Raw genomic sequence first — 27,919 nt, 5'->3', positions numbered from 1 at the left:
AATCATTTCCCTGTTAGGCTGAGCTCTAAGATTTAATTCTGAGTTTACACATTGTAGTTAGTCTATATTGGTGAGGCATTATAGTGTTTGCCTTGGTTTCTGGCATACTTCACTCAACATGCTGTCTTCAGCATCCATTCACCTTGTTGCATGTCTCACAGCTTCACTCCTCGTTACTCAGTATTCCATTGTATGCATATACCACAGTTCACAATTCTGTTCCTTAGTCAGTGTACTCTTAGGCCACCTCCACCGATTGCAAATCATGAATACTGCCTCCATAAACACCAGTGTGCAAATGTCCATTCATGTCTCTGCTCTTGGATCTTCCAAATACATACCCCATAATGAGGTTGTAGGATCTTATGGCCCCACATACTTAGCTTCTTGTGGAGCCACCACAGTGACCTCCAGAAAGGCTACACATTCTGCCTCCTCATCAACAGTTAGGAGGTACATCCCTCTCTCCATGTTTTCTCCAGCACTTTTACCTCTATTTATATTTTTTCTCTGTAGGCAGCTTTTACAAAGACATTATTTTTAAAGTGATGGGGATGGATTTTATCTTGAGGGGGTTCAGAGAATAAAAAATGAAATCAGATGGGAAACTTTGCTTATGAAGCTACTGAAGAGGTTAGGTTCAGTTATTTTGGAAAGGTTAAGATTGATAAAAAAAGTCTAGAAATTCAGAAGTGATACAAATGGAGTAAATAGAAAACATGCTATTGAAGTTTGAAGGAGGTAGGTTTTTTTTTTTTTTTAAAGCCCACTCCTGTTTTTAAAATTCTGGTAATATGTGTACAATTTAACATTTCCATTTTAACCACTTTCAAATATACCGTTAAGTGTTTTGCTTTATTTTTTAATAGACGTATGTCCTAGAGCAGTTTTAGATTCACAGAAAAGTTGTGTGAAGTAGAGTGAATTCTCATATTTGTCCTACTCCCCCATCTCCCAGTTTTCCCTATTATTAACATCTTTCATTAGTGCTATACATTTATTACAATTGATGAACAAATAGTGATGCATTATTATTAACCAAAATCCATAGTTTACATTAGGGTTCACTCTTTGTATCGTACAGTTCTGTGGGTTCTGAGAAATGCGTTGAGTCATGTGTCCACCATTACAGTACCATATAGAATAGTGTCACTGCCCCTAAAAATACCCTGACTTCCCACCTGTTTATCCCTTCCTCCCTCCACATGAACTGGCAACCACTGATCTTTTTACCATTTATGTGGTTTTGCCTTTTCCAGATCGTCATATGGTGGCGATAGGTATTTTAATGACATAAAAGAGGCACCACTTCTTTTTGCTATGAAGACCAAAAGTATTAAACTGTTTACTATAAATGGCAGAAGATAGAAAATTGGTACAAGGGAGATTTATATTAGGGGTTTGTAACCCACAATTTATTGCTTGGATTAGGGTGGTTCATAACTCTGCAAAAGTAGGTATATGTGCATTTTGAAAGGAGAGGTCTTCAGAGCTTTTCCCAGATTCTCAAAGGAAAGACTCCAAAACGCTTAAACTCTAACTAGAATGTAAACTCCATGAGGCCAGGAATTTTTGTTTGTTTTAATCACTCTTTCTCTAGGGCCTGGCCTGTAGTTCTTTCTACTAAAAAATATTTGTTGAATGGATGATTACTGTGCATTTATGTGTGACATGGTTATAATAATAGATATTATTATCCCATTATTAAATAATGGGGCAGTAGTAAAAATTAAATTAATCATTAATGTATTAAATAATGATAGATATTATTATCCCATTATTAAAATGGGAGTACATTTTAAATTTAGTGAAGTTGATGTCTTACTGTGCTGCTTCTATGTTTGTCCTCAAATTTTCTACTGGGATTTAAGTCTAGAAGTGTAGGTAGATCATTTGCATGATAGTTTTGTGGTCAAATTCCAGTTTTTTTCTGGGCAGACATGGAAAGTAATAGGAAAATTATTCTAAAAAATACATGTGCATTACTAGTATATTAAAAAAGGTTATATTGTGATGCAATTTTCATTTGATTAAATGAATGAAACCTTTGTAGATACCTTCCCCTTAAAGTTGTGAATGACGTACTCACTGATTACTTTGATTAGATCAAGGAGTATGACAATAACTGCTATTCTGGCTAAAAATGTAAAATCAACAAAATGTTGACACATTCACCTGTAGGGAACATTGCTTTATCAGCAAGCATTTAGATTTTTGCAGATGAAGCCCAATTATTCTAGCTCAGTACCATTATACCGCATTTTTGGCAGGAAATACAAGGTGATTATATTCGTCAGTGCAATAGGTTTCTGTGCTTTTTAAAATGGGAATTTGGGAGAAGAATAAAAAAAGAATGACATAGAGAAGATTAAAATGCGAGTTCATTCTAAAATTTTTTTTAAAATTTTAGCATTTCTTAAATGATAAGAGAAAATGTGAGTAATTTAAAAATTGAAGTGTGAAGAACCTCTGTTAATCTTATGAATCATGAATTTTCTTTGGTAATTAAAGGGATGACCATAAATTCTTTATCATAATGATTTTTCCCAGTCATATGTAAAAAATATTTGAATGATTATTTGCTGCATGCACTAAATTATTTGTGAGAGGTTTTTTGGACTGAATTTTATTTGTTTTTCTTAATTATTTTGGTATCACAAACAGGCGATATGATTTTTCTAAATTTAATAGAAACCAATTGCATCCTTCTTCTAAAGAGCTATCAGAACTTTTGCAAATTTTGGCCCTTTGCATCATTTTGAGAGGCACTGCAAGATTCCCCAAATAATTTTAATAACAGGGCAGGAATTGACCTGGATACATTATATATCTTGCCATGTGCTGTCCTTCTTTAGTTGAAATTTGATGAATTTCTAGGTCACTAGACATTCTAGTATTCAATTATATGTTTTGAAGTGAAATATGAGTCTTGATTTGGGGTTTTTATTGTAATTTAAACTATTATTTTCCATCCAGTGGGGTAACCCTTTCCATAGCAGTCCTAACCATCTTTGTATAAAAATTCGGTGACTATTCCTTTATGAAGCAGCATTGTTATTAATTTAGCAGTAACTGAGTTGTTTCTTTATGTTGCGCACAAAGCTACCCTGTGGTAGGCACCATAAATTATCTGTTCTCTTTTTCAAGTTATGAGGTATTTCAAGCATACAGACATTGAGAATAATATAATGAACATCACTGAGATTTAATAAATCTTAAATTTTGTTCTATTTGCTTCAGATTATTATTTCTGAAGCATTGTATATCAGAGACACATGTCAAATGTCTTACTAAAGTAAAGATGCATTAATTTTGTGGTATTTCTGTAATTTATTACTCTAATAATTGTATTCAAGTAGAAAATGTGGTACATATGTTATCTGAACACTTATTTCATGATTAATTTCTTCACCGAACTTTCTCTTCCACTTTCTGGAGTTAAGTGAAGCAGGGCTCTCCCAAGAAGATGCCATTTGCCCTGGGACCCTTCCACAGGCAGCGCTCAGTCACTGTTCTTGTCTGTTGCACACTGACGCTTTTAGATCATTACTACTCATGCAGGGGGTAAAAAGCCTTATCCGTTCCAAGCTTGTGCTATTTATCTTCCCTTCAGTGCTATCAAATACTAGCTGTTCTAGATCACTTCTGTTTGACTTTTTTCTTTTAAATAAGATACAGCATTGATCATGTGCTTCCACTATGACTGTGGGCAGTTATTTACCTAATCTCTCTGACCTTGACTATCTCAAAATAATTATATAGTAATAGTAGTAAAAATTGCTATTCTTACCAATAAGATGTTCTCTAAGTCAATCAAGTAAAATGATAATATAAATGAATCCCATGTTAAATAATATAAATGGAGACAAGGTGAAAAAGTGATTGACATTAAAAAAAAATAATGCCACTAAAAATGATTATATCTTATAAAGAAAGGCAGAGAAGTATCAACCAAATATTTTTCCAGGGTAATCAAAAGTGAAAAGTTGAAAATAGGAAGGTTGTCTATCTATTAAAGAGATTGAAAATTCTGGACACATATTGGGAAGTCTTAAAATGACATAGTGAGGAGGCGGGGCAAGATGGCAGACTGGTGAGCTGTATGTTTTAGTTACTCCCCCAGGAAAGTAGGTAAAAAGCCAGGAACTGCGTGGACTGGACACCACAGAGCAATCTGTCTTTGGGCATACTTCATACAACACTCATGAAAACGTGGAACTGCTGAGATCAGCGAAATCTGTAAGTTTTTGCGGCCAGGGGACCCGCGCCCCTCCCTGCCAGGCTCAGTCCCGGGGGAGGAGGGGCTGTCAGCTCCAGGAAGGAGAAGGGAGAATTGCAGTGGCTGCTCTCATCGGAAACTCATTCTACTGATTCAAACTCCAACCATAGATAGACTGAGGCCAGACACCAGAGACTCTGAGAGCAGCCAGCCCAGCAGAGAGGAGACGGGCATAGAAGGAAAACAACACGAGAAGCTCCAAAGTAAAAGCAGAGGATTTTTGGAGTTCTGGTGAACACAGAAAGGGGAAGGGCGGAGATCAGGCCTTGAGGCGCATATGCAAATCCCGAAGCAAGGCTGATCTCTCTGCCCAGGGCACCTTTCCTTAATGGCCCTGGTTGCTTTGTCTATTAGCATTTCAATAACCCATTAGATCTCTGAGGAGGGCCGTTTTTTTTTTTTTTTTTTTTTTTTTTAAATCCTTTTTGCTTTTTCTAAAACAATTACTCTAAGAAGCTCAATACAGAAAGCTTCAAAGAATTGAAATTTGGGCACGTCAAGTCAAGAGCAGAAATAAGAGAGCTCTGAGACAAAAGGCAATAATCCAGTGGCTGAGAAAATTCACTAAACAACACAACTTCCCAAGAAAAGGGGGGTGTCCGCTCACAGCCACCATCCTGGTGGACAGGAAACACTCCTGCCCATCGCCAGCACCATAGCCCAGAGCTGCCCCAGACAACCCAGTGTGACGGAAGTGCTTCAAATAACAGGCACACACCACAAAACTGGGCGTGGACATTAGCCTTCCCTGCAACCTCAGCTGAATGTCCCAGAGCTGGGAAGGGGGAGCAGTGTGAATTAACAGAGCCCCATTCAGCCATCATTTGAGCAGACTGGGAGCCTCCCAACACAGCCCAGCAGCCCAGAACTGCCCTGGGGGGACGGCACTCACCTGTGACATAGCACAGTCATCCCTCAACAGAGGACCCGGGGTGCACAGCCTGGAAGAGGGGCCCACTCGCAAGTCTCAGGAGCCATACGCCAATACCAAAGACTTGTGGGTCAGTGGCAGAGACAAACTGTGGCAGGACTGAACTGAAGGATTAGACTATTGCAGTAGCTTTAAAACTCTAGGATCATCAGGGAGATTTGATTGTTAGGGCCACCCCCCCTCCCCGACTGCCCAGAAACACGCCCCACATACAGGGCAGGCAACACCAACTACACACGCAAGCTTGGGACACCAATTGGGCCCCACAAGACTCACTCCCCCACTCACCAAAAAGGCTAAGCAGGGGAGATCTGGCTTGTGGAGAACAGGTGGCTCGTGGACGCCACCTGCTGGTTAGTTAGAGAAAGTGTACTCCACGAAGCTGTAGATCTGATAAATTAGAGATAAGGACTTCAACTGGTCTACAAACCCTAAAAGAACCCTATCAAGGACAGCAAATGCCACGAGGCCAAAAACAACAGAAAATTATAAAGCATATGAAAAAACCAGACGATATGGATAACCCAAGCCCAAGCACCCAAATCAAAAGACCAGAAGAGACACACCTAGAGCAGCTACTCAAAGAACTAAAGATGAACAATGAGACCCTAGTACGGGATATGAAGGAAATCAAGAAGACCCTAGAAGAGCATAAAGAAGACATTGCAAGACTAAATAAAAAAATGGATGATCTTATGGAAATTAAAGAAACTGTTGACCAAATTAAAAAGATTCTGGACACTCATAGTACAAGACTAGAGGAAGTTGAACAACGAATCAGTGACCTGGAAGATGACAGAATGGAAAATGAAAGCATAAAAGAAAGAATGGGGAAAAAAATTGAAAAACTCGAAATGGACCTCAGGGATATGATAGATAATATGAAGCGTCCGAATATAAGACTCATTGGTGTCCCAGAAGGGGAAGAAAAGGGTAAAGGTCTAGGAAGAGTATTCAAAGAAATTGTTGGGGAAAACTTCCCAAATCTTCTAAACAACATAAATACACAAATCATAAATGCTCAGCGAACTCCAAATAGAATAAATCCAAAAAAACCCACTCCGAGACATATACTGATCACACTGTCAAACATAGAAGAGAAGGAGCAAGTTCTGAAAGCAGCAAGAGAAAAGCAATTCACCACATACAAAGGAAACAGCATAAGACTAAGTAGTGACTACTCAGCAGCCACCATGGAGGCGAGAAGGCAATGGCACGATATATTTAAAATTCTGAGAGAGAGGAATTTCCAGCCAAGAATACTTTATCCAGCAAAGCTCTCCTTCAAATTTGAGGGAGAGCTTAAATTTTTCACAGACAAAGAAATGCTGAGAGAATTTGCTAACAAGAGACCTGCCCTACTGGAGATACTAAAGGGAGCCCTACAGACAGAGAAACAAAGACAGGACAGAGAGACTTGGAGAAAGGTTCAGTACTAAAGAGATTCGGTATGGGTACAATAAAGGATATTAATAGAGAGAGGGAAAAATATGGCAAACATAATCCAAAGGATAAGATGGCCGATTCAAGAAATGCCTTCACGGTTTTAACGTTGAATGTAAATGGATTAAACTCCCCAATTAAAAGATATAGATTCGCAGAATGGATCAAAAAAAATGAACCATCAATATGTTGCATACAAGAGACTCATCTTAGACACAGGGACACAAAGAAATTGAAAGTGAAAGGATGGAAAAAAATATTTCATGCAAGCTACAGCCAAAAGAAAGCAGGTGTAGCAATATTAATCTCAGATAAAATAGACTTCAAATGCAGGGATGTTTTGAGAGACAAAGAAGGCCACTACATACTAATAAAAGGGGCAATTCAGCAAGAAGAAATAACAATCGTAAATGTCTATGCACCCAATCAAGGTGCCACAAAATACATGAGAGAAACATTGGCAAAACTAAAGGAAGCAATTGATGTTTCCACAATAATTGTGGGAGACTTCAACACATCACTCTCTCCTATAGATAGATCAACCAGACAGAAGACCAATAAGGAAATTGAAAACCTAAACAATCTGATAAATGAATTAGATTTAACAGACATCTACAGGACATTACATCCCAAATCACCAGGATACACATACTTTTCTAGTGCTCACGGAACTTTCTCCAGAATAGATCATATGCTGGGACATAAAACAAGCCTCAATAAATTTAAAAAGATTGAAATTATTCAAAGCACATTCTCTGACCACAATGGAATACAATTAGAAGTCAATAACCATCAGAGACTTAGAAAATTCACAAATACCTGGAGGTTAAACAACACACTCCTAAACAATCAGTGGGTTAAAGAAGAAATAGCAAGAGAAATTGCTAAATATATAGAGACGAATGAAAATGAGAACACAACATACCAAAACCTATGGGATGCAGCAAAAGCAGTGCTAAGGGGGAAATTTATAGCACTAAATGCATATATTAAAAAGGAAGAAAGAGCCAAAATCAAAGAACTAATGGATCAACTGAAGAAGCTAGAAAATGAACAGCAAACCAATCCTAAACCAAGTACAAGAAAAGAAATAACAAGGATTAAAGCAGAAATAAATGACATAGAGAACAAAAAAACAATAGAAAGGATAAATATCACCAAAAGTTGGTTCTTTGAGAAGATCAACAAGATTGACAAGCCCCTAGCTAGACTGACAAAATCAAAAGAGAGAAGACCCATATAAACAAAATAATGAATGAAAAAGGTGACATAACTGCAGATCCTGAAGAAATTAAAAAAATTATAAGAGGATATTATGAACAACTGTATGGCAACAAACTGGATAATGTAGAAGAAATGGACAATTTCCTGGAAACATATGAACAACCTAGACTGACCAGAGAAGAAATAGAAGACCTCAACCAACCCATCACAAGCAAAGAGATCCAATCAGTCATCAAAAATCTTCCCACAAATAAATGCCCAGGGCCAGATGGCTTCACAGGGGAATTCTACCAAACTTTCCAGAAAGAACTGACACCAATCTTACTCAAACTCTTTCAAAACATTGAAAAAAATGGAACACTACCTAACTCATTTTATGAAGCTAACATCAATCTAATACCAAAACCAGGCAAAGATGCTACAAAAAAGGAAAACTACCGGCCAATCTCCCTAATGAATATAGATGCAAAAATCCTCAACAAAATACTTGCAAATCGAATCCAAAGACACATCAAAAAAATCATACACCATGACCAAGTGGGGTTCATTCCAGGCATGCAAGGATGGTTCAACATAAGAAAAACAATCAATGTATTACAACACATTAAAAACTCGAAAGGGAAAAATCAATTGATCATCTCAATAGATGCTGAAAAAGCATTTGACAAAATCCAACATCCCTTTTTGATAAAAACACTTCAAAAGGTAGGAATTGAAGGAAACTTCCTCAACATGATAAAGAGCATATATGAAAAACCCACAGCCAGCATAGTACTCAATGGTGAGAGACTGAAAGCCTTCCCTCTAAGATCAGGAACAAGACAAGGATGCCCGCTGTCACCACTGTTATTCAACATTGTGCTGGAAGTGCTAGCCAGGGCAATCCGGCAAGACAAAGAAATAAAAGGCATCCAAATTGGAAAAGAAGAAGTAAAACTGTCATTGTTTGCAGATGATATGATCTTATATCTAGAAAACCCTGAGAAATCAACGATACACCTACTAGAGCTAATAAACAAATTTAGCAAAGTAGCGGGATACAAGATTAATGCACATAAGTCAGTAATGTTTCTATATGCTAGAAATGAACAAACTGAAGAGACACTCAAGAAAAAGATACCATTTTCAATAGCAACTAAAAAATCAAGTACCTAGGAATCAACTTAACCAAAGATGTAAAAGACCTATACAAAGAAAACTACATAACTCTACTAAAAGAAATAGAAGGGGACCTTAAAAGATGGAAAAATATTCCATGTTCATGGATAGGAAGGCTAAATGTCATTAAGATGTCAATTCTACCCAAACTCATCTACAGATTCAATGCAATCCCAATCAAAATTCCAACAACCTACTTTGCAGACTTGGAAAAGCTAGTTATCAAATTTATTTGGAAAGGGAAGATGCCTCGAATTGCTAAAGACACTCTAAAAAAGAAAAACGAAGTGGGAGGACTTACACTCCCTGACTTTGAAGCTTATTATAAAGCCACAGTTGCCAAGACAGCATGGTACTGGCACAAAGATAGACATATAGATCAATGGAATCGAATTGAGAATTCAGAGATAGACCCTCAGATCTATGGCCGACTGATCTTTGATAAGGCCCCCAAAGTCACCGAACTGAGCCATAATGGTCTTTTCAACAAATGGGGCTGGGAGAGTTGGATATCCATATCCAAAAGAATGAAAGAGGACCCCTACCTCACCCCCTACACAAAAATTAACTCAAAATGGACCAAAGATCTCAATATAAAAGAAAGTACCATAAATCTCCTAGAAGATAATGTAGGAAAACATCTTCAAGACCTTGTATTAGGAGGCCACTTCCTAGACTTTACACCCAAAGCACAAGCAACAAAAGAGAAAATAGATAAATGGGAACTCCTCAAGCTTAGAAGTTTTTGCACCTCAAAGGAATTTCTCAAAAAGGTAAAGAGGCAGCCAACTCAATGGGAAAAAATTTTTGGAAACCATGTATCTGACAAAAGACTGATATCTTGCATATACAAAGAAATCCTACAACTCAATGACAATAGTACAGACAGCCCAATTATAAAATGGGCAAAAGATATGAAAAGACAGTTCTCTGAAGAGGAAATACAAATGACCAAGAAACACATGAAAAAATGTTCAGCTTCACTAGCTATTAGAGAGATGCAAATTAAGACCACAATGAGATACCATCTAACACCGGTTAGAATGGCTGCCATTAAACAAACAGGAAACTACAAATGCTGGAGGGGATGTGGAGAAATTGGAACTCTTATTCATTGTTGGTGGGACTGTATAATGGTTCAGCCACTCTGGAAGTCAGTCTGGCAGTTCCTTAGAAAACTAGATATAGAGCTACCATTCGATCCAGCGATTGCACTCCTCGGTATATACCCGGAAGATCGGAAAGCAGTGACACGAACAGATATCTGCACGCCAATGTTCATAGCAGCATTATTCACAATTGCCAAGAGATGGAAACAACCCAAATGTCCTTCAACAGATGAGTGGATAAATAAAATGTGGTATATACACACGATGGAATACTACGCGGCAGTAAGAAGGAACGATCTGGTGAAACATATGACAACATGGATGAACCTTGAAGACATAATGCTGAGCGAAATAAGCCAGGCACAAAAAGAGAAATATTATATGCTACCACTAATGTGAACTTTGAAAAATGTAAAACAAATGGTTTATAATGTAGAATGTAGGGGAACTAGCAGTAGAGAGCAATTAAGGAAGGGGGAACAATAATCCAGGAAGAACAGATAAGCTATTTAACGTTCTGGGGATGCCCAGAAATGACTATGGTCTGTTAATTTCTGATGGTTGTAGTAGGAACAAGTTCACTGAAATGTTGCTATAATATGTAACTTTCTTGGGGTAAAGTAGGAACATGTTGGAAGTTAAGCAGTTATCTTAGGTTAGTTGTCTTTTTCTTACTCCCTTGCTATGGTCTCTTTGAAATGCTCTTTTATTGTATGTTTGTTTTCTTTTTAACTTTTTTTTTCATACAGGTGATTTGAAAAAAGAAGGGAAAGTTAAAAAAAAAAAAAAAAAAAGATGTAGTGCCCCCTTGAGGAGCCTGTGGAGAATGCAGGGGTATTCGCCTACCCCACCTCCATGGTTGCTAACATGACCACAGACATAGGGGACTGGTGGTTTGATGGGTTGAGCCCTCTACCATAAGTTTTACCCTTGGGAAGACGGTTGCTGCAAAGGAGAGGCTAGGCCTCCCTGTATTTGTGCCTAAGAGTCTCCTCCTGAATGCCTCTTTGTTGCTCAGATGTGGCCCTCTCTCTCTGGCTAAGCCAACTTGAAAGGTGAAATCACTGCCCTCCCCCCTACGTGGGATCAGACACCCAGGGAAGTGAATCTCCCTGGCAACGTGGAATATGACTCCCAGGGAGGAATGTAGACCTGGCACCGTGGGACGGAGAACATCTTCTTGACCAAAAGGGGGATGTGAAAGGAAATGAAATAAGCTTCAGTGGCAGAGAGATTCCAAAAGGAGCTGAGAGGTCACTCTGGTGGGCACTCTTATGCACACTTTAGACAACCCTTTTTAGGTTCTAAAGAATTGGGGTAGCTGGTGGTGGATACCTGAAACTATCAAACTACAACCCAGAACCCATGAATCTCGAAGACAGTTGTATAAAAATGTAGCTTATGAGGGGTGACAATGGGATTGGGAAAGCCATAAGGACCAAACACCACTTTGTCTAGTTTATGGATGGATGTGTAGAAAAGTAGGGGAAGGAAACAAACAGACAAAGGTACCCAGTGTTCTTTTTTACTTCAATTGCTCTTTTTCACTCTAATTATTATTCTTGTTATTTTTGTGTGTGTGCTAATGAAGGTGTCAGGGATTGATTTAGGTGATGAATGTACAACTATGTAATGGTACTGTAAACAATCGAAAGTACAATTTGTTTTGTATGACTGCGTGGTATGTGAATATATCTCAATAAAATGATGATTTAAAAAAAAAAAAAAATGACATAGTGCTATTACAGTATGGCTATAAGAAGATTAAATGCATAAAAAACACAGCCTTAGCACTTGCTAGGACTGAAATAGAAGGTTATTCAAAAGTGAAGCAAGTCGAAAGACCTAGACATGGTGTTACAGATCAATCATAGATGGAATTGTTGCAATATTCCTAAAACTGCTTTGTAATCCGGTAGTAATGGCTGTGCTGGTTTGAATATATTATGTCCCCCAAAATGCCATTATCTTTGATGTAATCTTGTGTGGGCAGACATATCAGTGTTGATTAGATTGTAATTCTTTGAGTGTTTCCGTGGAGATGCGCCCCAACCAACTGTGGGTGATAACTGTGATTGGATAATTTCCATGGAGGTGTTACCCCACCCATTCAGGGTGGGTCTAAATTAAATCACTGGAGTCATATAGATGAGCTGACTAACAAAAGGAACTCAGTGCAGCTGAGAGTGACATTTTGAAGAGGAGCTACAGCCAAGAGGGACACTTTGAATAATGCACAGAAGCTGAGAGAGTAGCTGCAGCTGAGAGACAGTTTGAAGATGGCCATTGAAAGCAGACTCTTGCTCCAGAGAAGCTAAGAGAGGACAAACACCCCAAGAGCAACCAAGAGCGACATTTTTGAGGAACTGCAGCCTAGAGAGGAATGGCTTAGGAGAAAGCCATTTTGAAACCAGAACTTTGGAGCAGACGCCTTCCCAGCCATGTGCCTTCCCAGCTAACAGAGGTTTTCCGGACACCATTGGCCATCCTTCACTGAAGGTACCCAATTGTTGATGCATTACCTTGGAAACTTTATGGCCTTAAGACTGTAACTGTGTAACCAGATAAACCCCCTTTTATAAAAGCCAATCCATTTCTGGTGTTTTGCATTCCGGAAGCATTAGCAAACTAGTACAATGGTTTTTGTGATTTGTCTTAGAAAATAAGGGAAAAAAAAATAGTTTAAATCTCATTAAATATAAACTAATAATGTATGACTGTACTACCCACTGTCTTCAAGTAGTGATACAGTATTTGTTACATAAGCTTTGTTTGGAGGAAGAAATGATACCATGAAATTAAGATAAAGTGTCAAGAATTATGGAAGAATTATGGCATGTTGTTAATAGATTCAGAAATATTTGATAAGGCAGTCAAAAATTCCAGGAAATCTTAATTATATTATGCAAACAAGCACATGTGAATTAGTATTTTATTCTTATTTACCAGTTTTTTTGTTGTGAAGATATGTGTTTCAGTTTGCTAAAGCTGCCAAAATGCAATATACCAGAAATGAGTTGGCTTTTTCAGTGGGGTTTTATTAGGTTACAAATTTACAGTTCTTAGGCCATGAAAATGTTCAAATTAAGGCATCAAGAGGAAGATACCTCCTCTGAGGAAAGGCTGCCGGTATCCAGGGTTCCTCTGTCACACAGGAAGGCACATGGTGACGTCTGCTGGTCCTTCTCTCCTGGTTTTGGTTTCATTGGCTGTCCCCAAATGTCTCTGGCCATTTCCCTCTAAGCTCTCTGGGCTTTCACTGTCTTTTATCCTCTTCACAAAAGACTACGGTAAAGGATTAAGACCCACCTTGAAAGGGCTAGGTCACATCTCAATTGAAATAGCCTAACCAAAGATCTCAACTACAATATGTCTGCCCCCACAAGAATGGATTAAAAGAGCACTGTCTTTTCTGGGATGCATAGCAGATTCAGTATGACTTTAGTCATGATTTAATTTATTATGCCTGTGAGTGGAATACTGTTACATTTTTCTAACTTGGCTAAAGGAATTTTAAATTAAGAAGTTTAAATACACAAACATTTTGGAGCCCAGTTAGTCCTCTCTGTTGGGTTGGGGATTAAATTTATTAAACAGAACAAAACAGTAAGATTTAAAATGAAATTACTTTTTGTATTTCAATGCCAGATTAAAATTTAAATTTGCTTAAATGTTGAAAAATGCCAAGAGCTTGAATGGTAATAAAACATGGAGCATGCACAATTAGAATGAGTCCTTATATATAGTCTTTGGTTTCATTCTGAGTAACCATCGAATTATTACAGATCTGGTTCAGTGATTCACAGTCCATGACCCTCTCACAGTTATTATAAGCGGACTTTGAAAAATAAGCTTTCCAAATGTTGTGTGTAGAATAATTCTAGTGGATATATGAACTATTTTGCAAATGTATGTTTTAGTGAATAAATTAAAATGTATTAAATGTAATCTTGAATAATTATGGAATTCATATATTAATTCAAATAGTAGACAGTAAAAGTATTACTACTGCAAGGAGAAGAAAGGGAGGGGGAACCTATAGATTAGAAGAGGCTTAAGAGACACAGAAACACATTCATATATGGATTTTGTTCAGATTTGGATTTGAATAAACTTAAAAAAAGCACTTATGAAACATTTGGTGAAATGTGAGCACTGATTGATAGTTGATGTTAAAAGAAATTATTAATTTATTGTAGTTATTTCAATGGTATTGGCTTATATTTTATTTAAAAGGGAATCCTTGTCTTAGATACATGCTGAATATCTGTGGATGAAATGATATGATGTCTGGGATTTGCTTCAGAATAATCCTGAGTGGTGAGAATAGGGGTTGAGGATAGATGAAACATGATTTGCCTTAGTTGTTGAAGGTGGGATAATGGGGATTCATTATACTATTCTCAGTGATTTTGTATATGTTTGTAACTTTCCATAATAAAAAGTTAGAAAAAATGAAAGGTGGCATTATTGAAAGAGAATAACTGTAACAGTAGGTGCCACTGCTATATAAGGTACTCAGAAGTAAGGATGGAATGAGTAGTATATAAATATACTCATTATAAGCATATCTAATATGTAAATATTATATTTTGTTTTTCTTCAGAGCTGAAGCCATTTATTTGCATCTTGGATGATTAACATCTAAATGCTTAATTTTCAAAACTGCTCAAGAGTGGCACAATCAAGATTAAATGATCCAAGTTACCACCAAGAAACTCCTGTCTTGAGCGATACAGTAAGATAACAGTAAATGTTCTAAAGACCAGTGACTATGAGGCTTAAAAGGATTTTTCATGCTAATATTTTAACAACTAGCTTCTTTTGTACTTTCCTGATCCTGTAACTTGAATACCAGGAGTTCAGAGTTGTAAAAATCAACTGAAGAGCTCAGAAATGTCAACATGCTAAAAAGGGGCATTTTCTCCTCATAGATTCAGCTAGTGATTGATAGAGTTTTGTCCCTTGAATGCCATGCTTTTCCCCCTTGCTGTATGTGTCAGGATGGGTTTTCCTAAAGCTGATGCTGAAAGGGTTTAGCTTCTAGGCTGTGTATTAGGGGTAGGCACCTATAAAGAGAGGGAGGAGGCAGATTGGGCAAAGGAAGTTAAATTGCAATACAGACTCCACAAGGCCTTGGCCAACCCTATAGGGAGTCTTGAAGCTGTGTGCATTTATTTCCCCTGTTAAAACAGTAAGATTTATGGGGAGAGAGACAAGTCTTCATTGCCTTTGCATCTTGTACATACCATAATAGAAGCTGCTCAGTGAGTATTTGTTAAATGGAGGAAATCTGAGAAAAATCTTGTATTCTCCCCTCTGGCACTTAAACATCCTTGCTCCATATACCTTAAACCCTTCCTTCCCTGAGTTGAACATATTTTCTTTGCATGGTGCAGTTTTTAACCATGAGCTTATTAGTGCCACAGATGGTTGTTTTGTATATTATGAACAAACAGGAAGGTGACTTCTACTCTATAATCAGCATGTGTTAGATACCACCACGTTTCTGGGCTCCCTAGATAAAAGAGACCTCCAAAGGGACCTGACAAAAACCATAAACAAAAGATGTAAAGAGGAAAAAAAAACCCAACAAAAACCAAACATAAAACAACTGGAAGGCATAGGGCACAGTGATAATTTTTAGACATAGTAAGGCGTACAGTTTATGGTTCTAACCTGTTGTTGTTTTTTTCTGGTTGTGGGGAATAGAATGATGAATTTTAATCCTTTCATGTTCAAGGGTAAGAGAAAATCTACATCTTTGAAGGATTTTAAAAACCAACATTTCTTTTTCTTTTAGGTATAGACCTGATAAGGACAAGTAATTTAAGTCTTTTACTTGACTTCCTTTTTTCCCTCTCCTTTTAACTGTAGGAGTCCCTGAGATAGGATTTGCATTAATAAATCCTCTAAATTTTTCTCTGATCTCTCCCTCTTAATGCTATGTAGTGCTTTACATGTGGAGGACCTTTAATTACTATCTTTTAAATAAATGAAATAGAGAATAATTGACTTTCTATGTAATGTTGCAGAAGAATAAAGATTAAAAACTAGTGATTCAGAACAAGGAACTTGTTATTTCTTTACAACAGTTGTCCCTGATAGCTATATAGGACTTTTTTTGCTTCATCTTTTAATTTTTATTGTGGTAGCTTATATACAACATAATATTTCCCATTGTAACCACTTTCATGTACTAATGTCCCTGCTTTCATTTCTGATTTTAGTCATTTGCATCCTCTTTTTTCCTTTGTCAGTCTATCTAAAGGTTTGTCAATTTTATTAGCCTTTTAAAATAATCAACTTTTGGTTTTGCAGTTCTGTTGTTTTCATATTCTCTGTATGTGCTCTAATTTTTATTATTTCTTTCCTTCTGATTGCTTTGGGTGTAGGTTGTTCTTCTTTTTCTAGTTCCTCCAGGTGTGAGGTTAGTTTATGCTTCATCTTTTCAAATGTTATATAAATCATTTTCTTCGTGTTAAGTGTCCGAAGAATGAGATTGTGCTTGTGTTTCACTCAGTGAATCAAATTTCAACTTTATTTTCCCGTTCTCAGTTAGTTTACTTATTCTACTTTCCACAAGGTTCACCCTGTTAGGAAGATGTATTTTTCCCCATTAGTGGCAGCATTCTCTGTTCTTATTTAAACTCACTCAGCCTCCCTCTGCCAGGAGGGTCACCTGGTCTCCGTGGCAACCAGTTGCTGTTGATGATTGTGACTTCTGTCTCTGCTATCGGTGGGGATGCTTGGAGGGGCCATATTTGCTTCCCTTTTGCCCCTGCCTTGGTTTCCCAGCCTCCCAGCTCTGCCCCTCTGCACTGTCCTTTGCCTTCCCTGCCTCTGTGTCTCTCCCATCTGCCTATGCCCTCTGCTGCTGTCTCTGCCCCCTGCTGCTGTCTCTGCCCCAGCCCCCCATCCCCCCACCCCATTCAGGCCCCTCTGAGATGGACATTTTCTCCTCCATTATTAGATCCAGTCCAGGATCACATATTATATTGTCTTTTTTTTTTTCCCCACAATTGTGGAAGCACATAAAATTTCCCATCACAACCGCTTCCAAGAATGCAATTCAGTGGGATTAATTACATTCACAGTGTTGTGCTACCCTTACCACCATCCATTCCAGATTTTTCCCATTATCTGAAACAGAAACCCTATGCCCATTATGCATTAACTCCTCATTCCTCCTCAGCCTCCCCCTGGTAACCTGTATTCTACTTTGTCTTTATGAATTTGCATATTGAAGTTATTTCACATACATGGAATCATATGATATCTGTCCCTTTGTGTCTGACATTTCACTCAAAATGATGGCTTCAAGATTCATCTATGTTGTAGCATGTATCAGAACTTCATTCCTTTTTATAGCTGAATAACATTTCACTGGTTGTATATACCAAATTTTGTTTATGCATTCATCCATTTATGGCTATTTGAGTTGCTTTCTCTTTTAGCTATTGTGAACAATGCTGCAGTGAACATTAGTGTACAAATATCTATTTGAGTCCTTGTTTTCAATTTTCTTGAGTATATGCCTAGAAGTTGGATTGCTGGGTCATGTAGTAGTTCTGTGTTAAACATTTTGAGGAATTACCAAACTGTTTTTCACAGTGCTGCACCATTTTACATTCCCACCAACAGTGTACTAAGATTCCTATTTCTCTACATCCTTGCCAACACTTTTTCCTCCCCATTTTTTAAATAGCCATCCTAGTGGGTGTGAAGTGGTATCTCATTGTGGTTTTGATTTGCATTTCCAAAATGACTGATGATATTGAACATGTTTTCATGTGCTACTTGGCCATTTGTGTATCTTCTTTGAAGAAATGTCTATTCAAGTTCTTTGCACATTTTTAAATTGTGTTGGCTTTTTGTTGTTGATTTGTAGTAGTTCTTTATATATTTTGGATATTAAACCCTTAACAGAGACTATGGTTTCCAAATATTTTCTGTAGGTTGTCTTTTCACGTTCTTGATAATTTCCTTTGATGTGCAAAAATTTTTCATTTTGATGAAGTCTAAGAGTTTTTATATATAAATATATATATATATATTTTTTAATTGAGATTGTTCACATAACATACAACTATCCAAAGAGCCAAAGTGTACAATCAGTTGCCCATGGTACCGTCATACAGCTGTGCATCCATCAACACAATTAATTTTTTTTCAATTTTTAGAACATTTTCATTACTCCAGAAGAGAAATAAAGACAAAAAAGGGAAACTCAGATCCTCCCATACCCCTAACCATGCCCCTTTCCATTAGATTCATAGTTTTGGTGTAGTACATTTGTTACTGTTGATGAAAGAATGTTAAAATACTACTAACTGTAGTATATAGTTTGCAATAGGTATGTATTTTTTTCCTATATGCCTCTCTATTATTAACTTCTAGTTATAGTGTCATACATTTGTTCTAGTTCATGAGAGAGAGTTCTAATATTTGTGTAGTTAACCACGGACATTGTCCACCACAAGATTCACTGTTTTATACATTCCCATCTTTTAACCTCCAACTGTTCTTCTGGTGACATACGTGACTCTGAGCTTATCCTTTCCACCACCTTCACACACCTTTCAGCATGGTTAGTTATTCTCACAACATGCCACCATCACCCCTGTCCATTTCCAAATGTTTTAAGTTCAACCTAGTTGAACATTCTGCTCATAACAAGCAACTGCTACCCATTCTTTAGCTTCATTCTATATCCTGGTACCTTATATTTCTTGTCTATGAGTTTACATATTATAATTAGTTCATATCAGTGAGACCCTGCAATATTTGCCTTTATGTGTCTGTCTTATTTCATTCAATATAGTGCCCTCAAGGTTTCTTCATCAAACCATTTCTTTTCAGATGGTTTTGTTCACACACCATACATTCCATCCTAAGTAAACAATTGTTGGTTCCCTGTATAGTCACCTATTTATGTATTGAACACCATCACCACTATCTATATAAGGACATTTCCGTTTCTTCCACAAAGAAGGAGGAAGAGTCAGAGAAGGCAGAGAGACAAAAGAAAAAGAAAAGAGAGAGAGAGAAAACAAAACAAAACAAACAAAAAAAACAAAACTTGACAGCTAGAAAGCAACAAAAGGAAAGACAGCATTAAACTAAAGTAGAATAAAGAGTCAGACAACATCACCAATGCCAGGAGTCCCATACCCTTCCCCTATTCCCCACCCTCCCGTATGCATTTAGCTTTGGTATATTACCTTTGTATATTAAAGGAAACATAATACAATTTTTCTGTAACTTATAGTCTCTAGTTTGCATTGATTGTATTTCCCCCCAATCCCACCCTATTTTTAACACCTTGCAATGTTGACATTCATTTGTTCTACCTCATGTAAAAACATATTTGTGTCTTTTATTACAATCATTGAGCACCCTAGGTTTCCCTGAGTTACACAGTCCCAGTCATTATCCTTCGTCTTTTTGTTCTGATGTCCCGCATGGTCCCAAACTTCCTCTTTCAACCATATTCGCAGTCATCTTTGTTCAGTGTACTTACATTGCTGTGCTACTATCTCCCAAAATTGTTTTCCAGACCTCTCACTCCTGTCTTTTCCTTTCTGTATGCAGTGCTTCCTTTAGTGTTTCCTGTAGAACCAGGTATCTTGTTCAAAACCTCTGTCATTGTCTGTCTGTCAGAGAATATTTTAAGCTCTCCCTCATATTTGAAGGATAGTTTTGCCAGATATAGGATTCTTGGTTGGTGGTTTATCTCTTTCCGTATCTTAAACTTATCACCCCACTTCGTTCTTGCCTCCACGGTTTCTATTGAGAAATCTGCACATAGTCTTATCAGGCTTCCTTTGTATGTGATGGATCGCTTTTCCCTTTCTGCTTTCAGGATTCTCTCTTTATCTTTGATGTTTGATAATCTTATTATTAAGTGTCTTGGCATAGGCCTATTCAGATCTATTCTGTTTGGGGTACACTGCGCTTCTTGGATCCATAATTTTATGTCTTTCATAAGAGATGGGAAATTTTCATTGATTATTTCCTCTATTAGTGCTTCTGCCCTTTTTCCCTTCTCTTCTTCTGGGACGCCCATGACACATACATTCTTGCTTTTTGTTTTGTCCTTAAGTTCCTGGAGACATTGCTCATATTTTTCCATTCTTTTCTCTGTCTGTTCTTTTGTGTGTAGACTTTCAGGTGCCTTGTTCTCCAGTTCCTGAGTGTCTTCTTCTGCCTCTTGAGATCTGCTGTTGTATGTTTCCATTGTATCTTTCATCTCTTGTCTGTGGCTTTCCTTACCATAGATTCTGCCGGCTGGTTTTTTGAACTTTTGATTTCTACCTTGTGTGTGCCCAGTGTTTTCATTATATGGTTCATCTCTTTCACCATATCTTCCCTAAACTTTTTGAATTGACTTATTATTAGTTGTTTCAATTCCTGTATCTCAGTTGAAGTGTAAGTTTGTTCCTTTGAGCCATAACTTCATTTTTCTTAGTGTAGGTTGTAATTTTCTGTTGTCTAGGCATGGTTTCCTTGGTTACCCCAATCAGATTTTCCCAGACCAGAACGGGCTCAGGTCCCAGAAGGAAGAGATATTCAGTATCTGGTTTCCTTGAGGGTGTGTCTTAGAAAATTGGTACACCCTGTGATGCCTCAGGTCACTGTGCTTTTCTGCCCAGCAGGTCATGCGTGTCAGCCTGTAACTCCAGCCTGGTGTAAAGAGGTGTGTCCCTTACACACCTATAGAGTCTATTTGAATAGACTCTGCCTGTGCTATCTCCACCTTTGTCTGGGTCAGAGCTCTGGGAACTGAAAATAGCTGAGGCTTTCTCCACTGAGCTGAAACAGGGACAGAAAGCCCCCTTCAGGGACAGTCCGTGTCCACCCTCCAGCTCTCCCAAGGTCAGTCGTCACCCATAGCCTCTGTCTGCTTGTCGGGGATTCATAGTTTGTAGCAAGCAGTCCACGTTTGTTAATTAAAACCCCAGTTGGAGTTCAGCTGAGTTATATTTGCTTGCTGGGAGAGAGCTTCTCTCTAGCACCACAAGGCTTTGCAGCTTGGGCTGTGGGGGGAGGGGGCTCCCAGCTTGGATCTGCAGTTTTTGCTTACAGATTTTATGCTGTGATCTCAGGCATTCTTCCCAATTCAGATTGGTGTAAAATGAGTGGATGGTCACGTTTGTCCCCCAGTTATTCCAGATTATTTAGTAGTTGTTCCTGGTTGTTTATTAGTTGTTCCAGGAGGACTAATTAGCTTCCGTTCCTTTCTATGCCACCATCTTGGATCCTCCTGAAGTCTTAGAGTTTTACAGTTTAAGCTCTTATATTTAGGTCATTGATCCATTTTGAGTTAAGTTTTGTATATGATGTGATATAGGGGTCCACTTTCATTATTTTGCATGTAGTATATCTGGTTTTCATGGCACCATTTGGTGAAGAGATTATTCTTCCTCCATTGACTGGAATAGACTTCAGCTGTTTTATAATTAAAATGTGTTGCATTTCAAGTCATAAATGTGATTACTTAAGGAGGTTGTACATCTTATTTGTTCCTTTTATTTTTTAATTTCCTTGTTGCTCATTTAGCACCCCCATCAGAGGGCAGGCAAAAGAACAGAGAAACTGAAATGTTAATTTTAGGTTTCAAAGTCTCATGTAGGCATCCTTTTACTGGACTGGTTTGTCATACTTCAGGAGAATCAGCTATTTTTCTTAGTATTTTTTATTTTAAAATATTTAGTAGAGTGCTAAATTATTTTGGAGATAAATGGTATAATGTAGATAACTGGGTTTAGTGAATTAAATAATTATACTATGAGTTTATCAACTTTATATTCTAAAATCCATGTATTTTAAATTATCAACTGTTTGCTAATTCATGTCAAGGTTTTCATTACTAACACTGATAATTATGATTGGTTTTGTAACACGTTTCTTGTGTTTGAAAGTACACTGGAATGTTCATAATATAATGTGATGTTTTAAATTACTCCTTTTCATGTCCTACGATACTTGATGTTCCTGAGGTCTATTGGTGAATTTCCAATTGATAAGAATTCTCTTGAATGCAAGTTACTATTTTGCACTTGAGCTGCAAGTTTATTTAAAAAGAACACACACCCCAGGCCAAAGTAAATTTGTCTTTACATTATCACAGTCTAGGTTTTCAAAGTGTAAATGTTAAACTAGATGGATGCTAAACATTTTATGGTCTCAGTATTGCTCTTCACACCCGTTGTCCAGGTACATGTTTGTGTATATATGGAGTGCAGTTTCATGGTCTTTGGCTGTTTGGTTTGTTATCAGTTTAAACAGTAAATGTCCTAAAAATCAGCTTCATAACAGCTGGTAGTTGACGTACTGGTGTTTGGCACCGCCCCACCTAAATTCACATGACGTTTCGTTGCTCTTTAGCACAAATTAGTGTACCTTAACTTCTCATCAAGGAAGTTGGTACAAGCACCTTTTCAGTGTGTTGCAGGTCTAGTAGTGTAGAAGAACCTTAAAATGGATTTTTTAAAGAGAGTTGTTCCTCCTGTTCTTTTGGGAGATGTGGTTTTAGACACTAGAGACAGTATTCGGGGAAGTTCTCCCAGATTACTTAAGATGAGACGTCTTAATTTGCTTTCATCAGAGAAGAGTATAGATGAGGAAGACAGAATTAATTTTTCTCATCCTAATTATGATAAATACCAACATCAACTAGGTAAAGTAAAATGTATTATTTTCAGTTCTTTGAAAAGTATTTTAGGAAAGTTAAATGATTTTTACAAGTATGAATTCTAGTGAGCATGAATCTTTGTTTTTAAAAGCCAAGTTTAAATATTAAAGACGTTTAAGAATGTAACCATGTAGTTGTCTTAATTTTTTAAATAAAATTTTGATTAGAGTTCAGGTGGAGAAATAATGATATTATAAATCAAGATTAAACCATTAATAAACAGTTTTGATGATCTTTGGAAAATATTTTGATGATGAAGTATTATACTTATTTAAAATTTTTACTATTATAGTCTGTGGCATATATAAACAAAAAATAAGATATTGAATTTTATCTATCATTTAGACACCACTTTCTTTGTATACAACCCATTCATGACCCACTCTTTGTTCTAAAGATAGTGAATATTTGGGGTAAAGTATAAAAAAGTCACCTCTTTGAATATAATGGTGATAAGTGTCACAGTATTTTTGTTTCATGTAATCCTGCAGCATTTAATTTAATGCATGTCAAAGTTTGAGACGATGATATTCAGTCTGTTAGAAAAATCAGTTTTGCGTATATTAACTGACAAATATTAGAAGAAAGGAAAACCCTTTAGGAAGTAGATGCAAAAATGCTTTAAGTTTTTAAATATCTGGTTAAAATATTTTTAAAAGTTAAAACGTTCTATATGATTGTGAATTTTTTATTTTAGAGAGTAAATAGCTGCTTGTATAAATTAATGTAGTACTTAGTAGAAAGAATACACCCTCTGCAAGTTTGGTGTATATTTTTATAGCTGTTTTCCATGCGTATTTTATGTACACATTAATAAACACACAAATTTTAAACATATACAATTTTATTTGTAGAATTTATGTATGAGATTACTATCCAAACTGTTCTGATACTTGTTTTTCATTTTAATACATCATGGATATCCTTCTCTCTCTGTTATTTAAAATGAACTCTCCATTGTGCGGCTATAACATAATTTAATTCAATCAGTCTGTTATTGATGAACATTTAGAATGGCTTTAATTTTTAATTATTAAAAATAGTTATGTAATGAATGTCTCATTTATATCTAGCTTTATACCTTTGTGTGATTGCTTCTTAGTATACATTTCTATACACATTTAAAATTTTGATAGACAATGCCAAATTACCTTTCAAAAATGTCTCATTTTAAGCTCCTCATGGCATGATATATGAGTATCCATATTTCCTTGTGTCTTCTCTAACACTAGTTTAAGATATAGGGTCATATTTATGAGAAGCCATACTTTCTGGTTTTAAAATATCAATTATGTAAAACAAAAAAGGAACTTCTCAGTTTTAAAAAGAAATATGTATTAATATCTACAGCATACTGGTGTTAGAAGTCATCAGTTTTTTATGCTCTTGGCTCATTTGGGTAGGTGAGGTGGCGGTGAAGTCACTGATGGGTTTATGCCTCCTAAGTTTCAGTTATAACCTTCAAATCATCTACATAGTTTTGTGTTCAGCAGTGTATGCTTAAGTGAAAAACAAATATATTAGTATGTGGAGCTACTTTAGTTATTGAAAATTTGTTTTTCCTTTAACTCTCTTGTCTTGAATTACTCAGTTGTTTCTTCCACTGTACTACCACCTGTCTAGTTGGACTTGATGTTGAAAATGTAATGTGCTATGCCTTTTAGTTGAATACGACTCCTGACTTTTATATCTGATCATATTTTTTAAAATATTTTTTAAGACTATTTTACACTCTTTTGGATATAGCATAATGTTACAAAGTATCATAATTGGATTTTGTAATTTTTATTAATTTTCAAATAAGCACTTGATTTAAAATTTTTCATAATATATAGCTTTTACTAAGGTCAAAACAAAGCAAAATCATGTATTGCTAAAAAATCTGATTCTGTTGAAATTTCTGAGACTACAGTTCTTCATGGAATATCTCTTGCCCAATTTTCTCTTCAAAAATAAAATTCAATTTTAGGGACTGGCTATTAAAATTAATTTAAAGAACTTCATTGGCAATTTGTGTAAAGAGATTTGGTTTTATAGAGTCTGGTTCCTAAATGTCCACTTACTACTCAAAGTCCTTCTCTTGAATCTCAAAAATACTAAATTTATATTGTCTATTATAATAGAACCTATATGGTTCACACCAGTCTATACAAACATTACTTTCAGCTCAACATAAATAACCTTAACTTCCTGTTTACTTGTGGTTCTCAGGTAGAGATATTGTAGTATTTTAGGCAGAAGTCATAAAAATAGGATTTGGTACAGTTCATCTAAAAGGTGTTGCAGTTCTATTCATTTAATGAAAGGAGAAATCAGGGGTATAAAGAAATTTCATCTGAGTAATGGAAAGAAGGACCTATTCTTTTAGAGCAAAACTAGCCCATAAGCTCCTAGCTTAGTACTTGAATCACTTGTTTCCAACTTCCTTGTTAATTGAAAATTTAAAAAGGTATTTCTAAGGGATGTTAGACAAGGTTTGTCATCTGGATTGACAATTGTGCTTTAGTGAGAGGGTCAACTGAGAGTGAGGCTGGGTTAGAATATATAGAAATCTACATGCTAAACTCCAGAGATATTTGTAGATACTTATGGTTCCTTTAACAAAAATATGTGTAGAATTGAAGTTTTTGTAGGTTTTGAGGGTTTTTGTTTTTGAAGAACAGTTTTCATTAAATTTTTTTGTTTTTAACTTTCTGTAAATGTTAGGTAATCTAATATTTTAAAAAAATTATAGAAGTTGTCAGACAACCATGTATTTACCAAAATCATCTATCCCCCTTCTGTAAAATATATTAGAAAATGCTTATAGAACAGTTGAATTGTGGGCTTGTTTATGCCAGTTATACTTGTTATTATGATTATGTAATTTAATTTAATATTAATTCAATAAAGTATGAGATTGAAAAGAGTTATTTTGTTATAAACAAAGTTGAATTCTTTGGTCAGACTTTACAAAGATGAGTTTCTAATAAATTTTTTTTCTGCTAAATTATGTGTAAGCCAGAGAAGTGTAAAAGATTGGAAGGATCTTGCACTCAAATACCATTATTACTTCCTTTAAGTTCACACACCATTTTGAAGAAACTGAAACTGGAAACCATAGATGAAATACATGGATTTGGTTTTAGCAAGAAAGGCGATGGTGTAATCACCAAACCCACCTTAAAAGACAAGACTTGGTACTATATCAAAATTAGGGGAATAAACATGGATTTTAAATTCAAGTTAAAATATCTAAGGGAACTGTGCACTGTTTTTTTTTTTCCTTTCTGATTCCCTGCTTTTATGGAGTTTTTTGATTAAGAAATTATCTGACAATTGTAATTTACAGTAAAGGGATTCTACTGTATATATTTGCAAAAATGCTGCAAATTTTGTTAAGTAGATTATTTACATTTCTTTGTTTTCCCTACTTTCTTAAAAAAGGAATCAAAATGATCATGCATTCATGGTATGCAATCTTATCTTATAAAATGCTTAAATATCCATATAATTTTGATGTAGAGTCATAATCTTGTGTTGAAAGGCTGATTTCACTGATAAACCTTAGTAGAATTGGCATATAAACATCTATCTTCAAGCATTAATGGGAAGAAAATGCCCTTTACTGACTCAGAACATACTACAATTTTGTCTGGCTATTGAAGGACAGTGAGTGATGGAAGTAGTCATGAGTCAAACTCGAAGAATCAGGCAGTGTATTTCCATAGACTTCTGTTGTGACAGCTGCAAAGGCTTTCTGTCACCAGGATTTTGTTATTTTTATTCTAATGGAGTCAACCTTAGTTTTTCTTATTGTTCGTTCTCTTTGGCCTCAGGAATAAGTGGATGCTAATATTTTTTAATATATATGTAATGTGGATATATATTATAACACTGACTTTCATAATTCATCAAGAGTAGTGACGATGCATTGAACAGAAGAAAGTATACATCAGCATTAGGGATGCAAAGAATTTTTTGAGTACCTTCTATGGTCTGGGCATTGTTTTTGTCTTCTTTCTAGCCTTTACCAGTAACTGAAAGGTCTTCATTTGCCTTCCTGTTTAGTGTACAATTGTCCACCTTTCCCCCTTAAATAGAATGTAAGTTGAAGATCGACTTTGCTTTATTGATGTTTTCCATGGCCTGGAACATAGTAGTTGCTCAATAAATACTGGCTGAATGAGTAAATGTTACCCATCTAAGTTTCTTGAAAACCCTGTGAGATATGTTGTTATGCAAAATTTTACAATTCGAGAGAAGTATAAGTAAATTATTTGAGGTGTTTTGACTAGTTGGTATAGCAGGTCATTGTTTAAAGTCAGGCATTTGCTTCTTCCATCTCATTGCAGTGTTGCTTGATGTTTTTGAATTTTTATGTATAAAACATTTTTTAAAGGACTAGTGTGTCTATCAAGTTTAATTGTTTCATTAAAGAATGTTTACTCTTTTGGTGTGGCTTTAATTTTAATTAAGAGATATATTTCAGTAGGAAAATACTTTAATTCAAGGATATATTAAACATTACTCTTTGAAAGCCTGTCTTTCACTTTAGTGAACAGTAGATAATTTTGTAATGCTCTTGTAAGACAAACAGATTAAGTGCATAGCTGTTTCACATGACTTTTGAAAAACAATTAAAAGCTGCACATATAATTTCCATTTCATTAGAAGATGTTGATGACTTGTGGGGCTGTTCTACTGGTTACTATCTCTTGAGGTATTCAGCACATCTTACTACCTGGGACCAACCAAAATGTAGCACTTGGTATAAAATTTTAATGCTGTGTTACAGACTTTAGTTTGAGTTTTAAAAGCTGCTACATGTATCTGACAAGTAAAGAAGTGGGGCTGGTAGTCAGTTACTAATTGGGTTTCTGTAATAAGCATAAATACCATTGGCTTAAACGCCAGTGATCTTTTCAGTTTTGTTTTGAATCTGTCAATCAGCCTCCTTTTGTGGGTTCTTTGTAATATTCTTTGTAGTATTGTTTTCAAGATTACAAAAAATGTCAACAATATTGACATAGTTCACTAAATGGTGGCTATTACTATTATAGAATACTTGGATTTTTTTAGTTGGAGAGAGAGGTATC

General features: G+C 36.1%; 1 protein-coding gene across 8 annotated transcripts in view; it reads left to right on the top strand.

Annotated features, from left to right (window-relative positions):
* The window catches only part of FRYL (FRY like transcription coactivator), a 289,611-nt gene that overhangs the window by 52,691 nt on the left and 209,001 nt on the right, over positions 1-27,919 (top strand). For 7 of the 8 annotated variants that reach the window (XM_037829770.1, XM_037829766.1, XM_037829765.1 and 4 more), the window contains exon 3: positions 14,751-14,882. The exons of the other annotated variant lie outside the window; for it this stretch is intronic. The gene's annotated coding sequence lies outside the window, so the exon portion shown is untranslated. The remainder of the gene's footprint in view (positions 1-14,750; positions 14,883-27,919) is intronic. 8 annotated transcript variants of the gene reach the window in all.

Source organism: Choloepus didactylus, chromosome 3 (assembly GCF_015220235.1).
Source record: "Choloepus didactylus isolate mChoDid1 chromosome 3, mChoDid1.pri, whole genome shotgun sequence".
In the NCBI taxonomy this organism is placed as follows: domain Eukaryota; kingdom Metazoa; phylum Chordata; class Mammalia; order Pilosa; family Megalonychidae; genus Choloepus; species Choloepus didactylus.
The sequence above is the reverse complement of the archived record's forward strand: the minus strand, read 5'-3'. Positions and strand labels throughout refer to the sequence as shown.